Genomic DNA, 9371 nt, shown 5'->3' with positions numbered 1-9371 from the left:
TTATTAAGAACAAAACAAAAACTAGTGTCATCACCATAAAACCTCTTCCTATTTTTCTCCTCCTAATTAAATTAAGAGCTATCAGATATTAATCTTCACTGCATTCTCATAGAAACATTAGGGCGATATCAGAGAGGCTGATAAACACCAAATGCAAGAATAGTGAGGAAAAATTCCATATCAAGAAAAATTATCTTCTGGGGATTGCCTGTTAGGAAAAGTAAACTCTTGAATGTGGCTATATTAGCTCAACACTTCAAGGGGTAGGTAGCTACCAGTGCCTAGGGTGTTACTGTCAATATCTCATACATTTTCTTCAAACTGATATTAAAATTATGGCAACTACTAGGTTAAAAGAAACGTGGGAGAGATAAAGAGAAATAGGTATGCTTCCCAGCAATGGGGAATTTGAGAAAGCGGTTCATCTGAATGTCGAACACTGGAGGAATCTCTGAGGCATGGCCTGGCTGATGAGTAGAGACTAAGGCCCCTCTCATCAGGACTGGAAAATGAACTCTGGCATGAAAGGAGTGTGTCACTGACACAGTAGACTAGGAAGTGAAACCTGATGCCCATCTTCCTTCTCTCTCGACCCAAAGAGGCACCAGCCTGGATTCACCTCAGGATTGCTCAGCACTGAAAACAGGAACTTCCATAGATATGTGTTGGAGGCCTTCCGAAGGTCTTACTGCCTGAGGAGATTTTATTTGGGTGAACTGATCTAGTTAGTCCAGTACGCACTAGTTAGCAGAGTGTTTTTAATACAGCTACAAATGCAGCAGCCTTTCTTCACGAGGTTCCTCAGCTTACAGAGCTACACATAGCCACATTGCAAGGTTAAAAGAGAAATACTTCTCTCTTTATTTTAGAACCACACTTTAGATAGAAAGGAGGAGAGATAGGATAGAGTACTAACTTACTAAGGATGGAAGCAGATGGCAAGAGGAATGGAAGCATACTGTAATGGTGCAGAAAGAGATGCCCTGTGGGTCATGTGAGAGCATGACAGGAGCAGATGGCAAGAAGGATAATCAGGGCAAATGTCTTAGGGTTGCCAATCCCCAGTTGGGGGCAGGGGATCCTCTGGTTTTGAGGCCCTCCCCCACTTCAGGGTTATCAGAAATCAGCAGGGGGAGGGGAGGGAAATGTCTGCTGGGCACTCCATTATTCCCCATGATATCCATAGAGTGTAATGGAGAATCAATCTGTGGGTATTTGGGGCTCTGGGGGCTGTTTTTTAAAGTTAGAAGCAACAAATTTTCAGCACAGCATATGGTGCCTCTCCTTTAAAAAACTCCCAAATTTCAAAAAGATTGGACCAGGGGGTCCAATTCTATGAGCCCCTAAAGAAGGTACTTTAATAATCCTCCATTATTTCCAATGGAAGGAAGGCGTTTAAAAGGAAGTCCCTTTAAATGTGATGGCCAGAACTCCCTTCAGAATTCAGTCATGCTTGTCACAACCTTGCTTCTGGCTCCACCCCCAAAGTCCCCAGATATGTCCTGAGTCAGACCTGGCAACCCTAAAATGTCTTGAGAGTTGCCTACTCTGGGCTGAGAAATACCTGCAGATTTTGGAGCTGGAGCCTGAGGAGGATGGGTTTGGGGAGCAGAGAGACCTCAGCAGGGTATAATGCTATAGAGGTTACCCTCCAAGGGAGCCATTTTCTCCAGGGCAACTGACCTTGGCTGTCTGGAGATAAACTGTAATAGTGGGATATCTCCAGGTGCCTGGAGGCTGGCAACCCTAGCCAAGGTTAAAGGTCTCCTTGGGAGAAAATGCCAACTCAGGAGTAAGAACAGGGCAGCAGGAACTGGGTAGATCCAGGAGAAGGTAGATCAAAAGGGTCCAGCTGAAGAAATTGCGAGGAGAGTGCCTGGGACTTGTTAAGAACAGGGAAGGAAAGTGGCCAACTAGACCTGAGTTCTCTGAAAGAGTCAGTTTGGTGCAGTGGTTAAGTGCACGCATGGCCAGCATGTGGGAGTAGGCCATGTAGGTGGCTGCCTAGGGTGCCTCATGGCTTACAGAATGCCCTTAGGCACCCCCTCCCCACATGCCGCCTGGTGCCTCGCTGCCCCTTCTGCCCATCCAAGACCCAGGTGGATGAAAGAGGCAGCATGACCTCACTCTGAGGATGTGTCTCGTGTGTTGAAAGGCAGCCTCAGAGCAAGGCAGAGGTGCTGCACTGCCTCTTTCACCTGCTGGAAAGCGGGCGGATAAAAGAGACAGCGTGTGGTGACCCCCTTTCCACCATTTAAATACCCCGTCAATAAGCTAATAGGTGGGGGTCTTTAAATAGGATGGGGAGGCAGATCAGCTGCTTCTGCTGCTTCTCTGCCTAGTGGGGAGGCGGTAGAAGCAGCCCCACCTCCCCCCCTATTTAAACCCCCCATGTGGGGGCAGGGACAGGGGTGTGGGTGGGGCAAGCGGCCTGGGGCAGCAAAACCCCAGCACTGCCCCTGAGTGTATGGATTCTTATCTGGGAGAACCAGGTTTGATTCCTCACTCCTCCATATGCACCTGCTGATGTGACCTTGGGTCAGCCACAAGTTTTCAGAGCTGTTCTGCTCAAGAACCTCACAGGGTATCTGTTGTGAGGAGAGGAAAGGAGTTTGTAAGCTGCTCTGAGACTCTTTCGGGTAGTGAAGTGTGGGTATAAATCCAATCTCTCCTCTCTACAAAGGGTAGAGACACAGTACTCCCCTGGATGGGGAAAGTGGAATTCCTGGGCTGGAGGCCACAAGTACTATTGGACCACACCTAGTTATCCTAGCTACTGCCAGTATTAATCCTACAGGAAGATGAGGTGGCCAGAGCTAGCAACTATGAAGCTACCAAGGACTTCAGCAGGAGCAGCAGGCCAAAGAACCTGTGTGAAAGCAGGTAAAGTTAATAAGGGGCAAGCAAGCCAGGCTGCAGGGTATTTGTTAACCTTGGAACTCCTAATTGGAACCAGGTTAATGAATAAAAGGGGCAACCTCTGCATCTCTTGAGTGGTGACTAGGGATGGGCACGAACAACAACAACAACAAAAACCGCAGTTTGAGCATGAACAGGGTTGGTTCATGGTTCGTTTCAATTTGGTTTGTTTGGCTGTATCATTCATGGACCCAAAAACAAATCACATTTTTTCCATGGAGGTTTTGGTGGTTGTTTTTTGCAGTTTTTTCTTCAGACAGCCTGGAGCCAATTCAATCAATCCCTAGGCAACATTAGGGGTGGACTTGTGGAGAGCCCTAGAAACACCCAAAGCAGTTGTCCATAGCTTGATTGGCAGTTCTGGGAGTCAACCACAGAGCTCTCATTCTGCTCTATGGGAACACATTACATAGCAATATAATACCACACCCTGACACAGCTTTCACTTTGCAACATGACGAGAGAAGAGTTAGTTGTCTTCAGAACAGAAGAATTGTTTGCTGTGTGGCTGATGAAGAGGAGGCTTTGAGGGACTTCTCCCCCCACCCACACACATAGTGGGACAATTTTTTAAACACCTCTCCCAGCTGGGTTTCAGGGACTGACCCTGAAGCTAGAGCTGAGATTTAAGCACATAAGAACATATGAGAAGCCATGTTGAATCAGGCCAATGGCCCATCCAGTCCAACACTCTGTGTCAAACAGTGGCCAAAAAAACCCCCCATGTGCCATCAAGGGGTTCACAAGTGGGGCTAGAAGCCCTTCCACTTTGCCCCCCCTCCCCAGCACCAAGAATACAGAGCATCACTGCCCCAGACAGTTCCAATAATATAATGTGGCTAACAGCCACTGATGGACCTCTGCTCCATATTTTTATCCAAACCCCTCTTGAAGCTGGCTATGCTTGTAGCCACCACCACGTCCTGTGGCAGTGAATTCCACATGTTAATCACCCTTTGGGTGAAGAAGTACCTCCTTTTATTCGTTCTAACCCGACTGCTCAGCAATTTCATTGAATGCCCACGAGTTCTTGAATTATGAGAAAGAGAGAAAAGTACTTCTTTCTCTACTTCCTCCATCCCATGCATAATCTTGTAAACCTCTATCATGTCACCCTGCAGTCGACATTTCTCCAAGCTAAACAGCCCCAAGTGTTTTAACCTTTCTTCATAGGGAAAGTGTTCCAAACCCTTAATCCTTTTCTGGACTTTTTCCAATGCTATAATATCCTTTTTGAGGTGGGTGACCAGAATTGCACACAGTATTCCAAATGAGACTGCACCATCGATTTAAACAGGGGCATTATGATACTGGCTGATTTGTTTTCAATTCCCCTCCTAATAATTCCCAGCATGGCGTTGGCCTTTTTTATTGCAATCACACACTGTCTTGACATTTTCAGTGAGTTATCTACCACGACCCCGAGATCTCTCTCTTGGTCAGTCTCTGCCAGTTCACACCCCATCAACTTGCATTTGTAGCTGGGATTTTTGGCTCCAATGTGCATTACTTTGCACTTGTCCACATTGAACCTCATCTGCCACGTTGACACCCACTCACCTTTCCTGGGGGCACCTGTTTGGGGGATCTATACCTTGCACATCCCAAATCCAATCTTTGCTAGACTTGGAGGGTAGGTGGAGTAGAGCCTGCTGAAGACTCCCTGTGAGTTTGGTGTCTCTAAGTGAGGAAGCTGTTTTGCCACCTCCCAAACCTAATGAACCACAACTCAGTTTGGGGAAATGGTGTTCATGTAAGTTTGTGGTTTGTGTAATTAAACAAATCACAAACCAACATGAACCACCATTTTCCTGGTTTGTGCCTATCCCTTGTGGTGACTCATCTTTGACTACATGGATACAATATGGTCTCTACCTGGATGGATGGGGGCCCTGGCTAGGAAGACTTTTGATAAGATTATCACAATCATATAGTAATTAGTGTGGCTAGCTTTTAAACTCATCTTCCTAACTGTCCTTCGCAGCTTGATTTGAGAACAATTGTTAGTGAATATTATCTAGTTCCATGACATGAAAAGATTCAACTGTCCATTTCTGCTTATTAAACCTCTATTATAATTCCTAGTTGGGACCATTAACAGTAAATTCAACATATAACCAAACTCAATATATAGCCAATATAAAATGTGCAAAATTATATTTTTAAAAAGCAAGAGAACATTTAAATTAGCATGCAGGCAATAAAATAAAAACCACAACCTTCGAGTTTCTGACATCTATAAAAATAACATAATAGAAACCTAAATTTCAAGCAGACTAAAGATGAGTGAGCAGTGGGATGAAGAAAGATAGGAAGGAAAGAAGTCTTTAAGCACTACACTTTTAAGTTCTGGCATCAGCTTTTTTGATATTTTTTTTGTGTGTGTGTGACTGTACGTGTGTGTGTGTAAGTCATGGAGACCTCTGGCGACTGACCCTTACTGGGGGCCTGGAAGATATTCAGGGAAGTGGCTGAATAAAACCTGCACCCACCTCCCAACTTCTGGTATTCCATCGGGGTCTATCCAAGTACTTGCCAGAGTTGACCCTGCTTAGCTTCCGAGAGCTGACAAGATTGGGTTTGCCTGGGCTATCCAGGTCAGGACAGTTTTTATTTTGGGGGGAATTTGTCATGGACTAGCATAGCTACTTGCAGTTAATACTTAATAAGGAGCTTGTTTGTTCCACGTTACTTTAGCATATGGGAATCTTGGTAGGAATCACATACTGAAAAACTTCCTAAGTTAGTGATGGAGATCAACATTCAGAGTTTTTATTGTTTTGTGAGGCACACTGTTTTGTGCTACTTGGGTTGGGTTAAACTGGGATAAAGTTAACATGAAGAGGATGTCCTGGACAATTTATTTCTCCAGTGAGGCTTTGTGTCTGTTATTCTTTTTTCTGTCACTCTAAAAGGGTGTAGAGCTACACCAATATAGGTTGCTGCATTGTGGAAACTATTGGGACACTGATAATTTTTTTTTTTTAAAAAATCATCTAATGGAAAGTTCCAAGAGAAAAAAATAAAAAGAGAAGATGACTTAAAGAACAGAGTGTGTTGTGCTCAATTGTCTGGATGATTCAGAGCCTGTGGATAGAAATTCAGACAGAACAAAGTTGGTGTCCAGTAGCACCTTCAAGACCAACAGAATTTTATTGAGAATGTAAGCTTTCATGTTAAGTGGTGGGAGTATCACCTTTAACACTCACAACATTTTATTGAAAATGTAGGCATTCGTGTGCTAAAAGCTTGATTCAGATTGATGAAGTGTGCTTTTAGCACATGCAAGCCTACATTCAAAAAAACCCGTTAGTCTTAAAGGTGCTACTGGACTCCATCTTTGTTCTGTTACTTCATACCAACGTGGCTGCCCACCTGGATCTATCTACAAGAAATGCAGACAGAGGATAATATCCAGGGCCTCATCCAATACAGCCAAAGCTTATTCATAGCCCCTGTTGTTCTTGTAATAAGAAAATACTATGGAGGATAGACTAATTACAATTAAAATAGTTTCTAAATGAATTGAATTCTTAGAAATTTTTTATGTTCAAGATGTTCTCAGAGAAAATCATCATCACATATTATAAGAATATATGATATAGAAACATGATATAGAAACCTTGGTGTGCACATGCCGATACTTTGAAGAGTGTGTGTTGATCCATGTGCAAGAGTTATATTCTGTGGCTCCATTAGGAATGATTGTGATTTTACGAGGGATCAAGCAGACTAAGGACATTGAAACCATCTTGAAGTTCCAGAAAGGACAAGTTCTCTTTCTCTTTATCCAGTTTTCTCCAGAATATTTGTCAGTCACTATTGCGAACATTGGTCTGTCCATATTGAAACTGGATGCTTTTTTGGAGGAGCTTCACAGCATGTGGATTTAAAGAGACATTCTCTGCACAGAATCCTGGAAACTTGGCTATTGTGATTTATGTGCTACTGTATTTGAAATAATAAGACAAATGTGTACTATTGATATGAAGTATTTGTATTGCCTTACATAGTGAGTATACATTGTATATTTTGTATTGTTTTTCAGTGAATTTTGTTTCCCTTTCCATTTACACCAAAGCCTGTCAGAGTTCGCAGCCATTTTAGAATGGCTGACTAAATCTTGGGAAATTGCAGCAATGTCCACCTTATTGAATTGGCTCAGTTAAAAATAATAGCCAATATAATAAATAATAATAATAAATTTATTTTTATATCCCGCCCTCCCCCGCCGAGGCAGGCTCAGGGCGGCTCACAGGACATGGTATATACCATGATTACAATAAAATACAATAATTACTATAAAAGACAGTTATAGTTATATTACATTCATAAATTAAGTTAAATAAAACAGTTAAAACCATTATAGATTATCAATTAAGGTGCTACAGTTCAATATATCTATAGGATGGCTAGATGTTACTTCCTGGGTTCCATCTTAAAAGCAAGTTGAAAGAGGACGGTTTTGCAAGCCCTGCGAAACTGATTTAGATCTCGCAGGGCTTGCACCGCCTCTGGTAGTTGATTCCACCATTGGGGAGCCATTGTTGAGAAGGCTTGCTCCCTCATTGTTTTCAGTCTGGCCTCCTTTGGTACAGGGATTTTTAAAAGATTTTGAGAACTAGATCTCAGTGCTCTCTGAGGAACATATGGAGAGAGGCGGTCCCTAAGGTAGGCAGGTCCTCGGCCATATAGGGCTTTAAAGGTAATAACCAGCACCTTATAACGAACTCTAGGGGAGGGTGGGGGGGTGGGCTCCCTCTGGGTGTCCTGCCCCCCCCAGGGAAAGTGCATGCGCAATACATCGCCTATCCTTTCTCAGTGTAGTGAACGCTGCGTGGTCACTGTCTGGCTATGCCTGGCAGATGGTCACTGCAATGGCCTCTCCTACATCACTGCATCCGTGGCAACACCTTCTAGCTGGTCCCCCCCGTTTTCACAGAGTTTGCCACGTCATGGTGCGACCGAATGTCCGGTGGTATAACCAGATGGGCAGGTTGGGCTCACCAACCTCGCCAGCCAAGAGAAGGAGAACTCTAACATCAAGCCCGGGCAGACAGAGCTCGTTAATGTAACATCTACCACCTGGAGGACTCGCTGCCGGTGTCCTGGCTTACTGGGCCATGGCAGATGACCCCATGGTGAAAGGGTGGAGCCAGTACTGCGCACACTGCGCTTTACCTAAAAATTTCTCTGCGCAGGCCTGAAAGGTATCCACATCCACAACCCACAACATACCAAGTCCTGCAGCGATGGGCAAGGGGTGAAATGGCAGGTGGAAGATGCCACTGGAAGCCACAGTCCCAATCCTGCATGTAGGCGGTTCAGGGTATTGGTCGCTTGATGCTGACCCGGAGACGAAAGCATTTTTCTGCAGCACCCTGAACGACCAAGCAGCCTTATTTAGGGACAGCACTGCTAGCTCCGTATGGAGAGGGGCCTAGAAAAGGTGGCCTAAACAAAGCTCGTCTCCCCACCCCCAGTTGGCTAGCCGCGGTCAACGGGCATCCTTACTTGCCCGGGCAGACAGAGCTCGTTAATGTAACATCTACCACCTGGAGGACTCGCTGCCGGCGTCCTGGCTTACTGGGCCATGGCAGATGACCCCATGGTGAAAGGGTGGAGCCAGTACTGCGCACACTGCGCTTCACCTAAAAATTTCTCTGTGCAGGCCTGAAGGGTATCCACATCCACAACCCACAACATACCAAGTCCTGCAGCGACGGGCAAGGGGCGAAACGGCAGGTGGAAGATGCCTCTGGAAGCCACAGTCCCAATCCTGCATGTAGGCGGTTCAGGGTATTGGTCACTTGATGCTGACCCAGAGACGAAAGCATTTTTCGGCAGCACCCTGAACGACCAAGCAGCCTTATTTAGGGACAGCACTGCTTGCTCCGTATGGAGAGGGGCCTAGAAAAGGTGGCCTAAACAAAGCTCGTCTCCCCACCCCCAGTTGGCTAGCGGTCAATGGGCATCCTTACTTGCGGTCGAAAAATAACAACAAAGAAAAGGCATGCACCTGCCTCACAAAGTGTGCAAAGACTCAAGCTTGCGTGTTGGAACATCAGAACCATGCTTGACACAGTAGACAGTGGTCACCCTGAACGACGCTCTGCTCTAGTTGCCCATGAACTTCTCAGGTTGAATATTGACATAGCAGCTCTCAGTGAGGTCCATTTCCCTGAGGAAGGTAGTCTTCAAGAACACGGTGCTGGCTATACCCTCTACTGGTCGGGTAAGTCAAAGGCTGAGAGCCGCCTTTCTGGCGTTGGCTTCATGGTCAGGAACTCCATTGCCTCTAAACTCAAAAACCTGCCAACAGGTCACTCAGATCGCATCATGTCTATGCGCCTCCCACTTCAAAACAAGCAGCATGCAACACTCTTCAGTGTGTATGCTCCAACCCTTCAAGCAGATCCTGCAGAAAAGAACAAGTTCTATGCTGAACTACG

The sequence above is a fragment of the Heteronotia binoei genome, chromosome 21, assembly GCF_032191835.1.
Source record: "Heteronotia binoei isolate CCM8104 ecotype False Entrance Well chromosome 21, APGP_CSIRO_Hbin_v1, whole genome shotgun sequence".
Taxonomy (NCBI): Eukaryota; Metazoa; Chordata; class Lepidosauria; order Squamata; family Gekkonidae; genus Heteronotia; species Heteronotia binoei.
The sequence above is the reverse complement of the archived record's forward strand: the minus strand, read 5'-3'. Positions refer to the sequence as shown.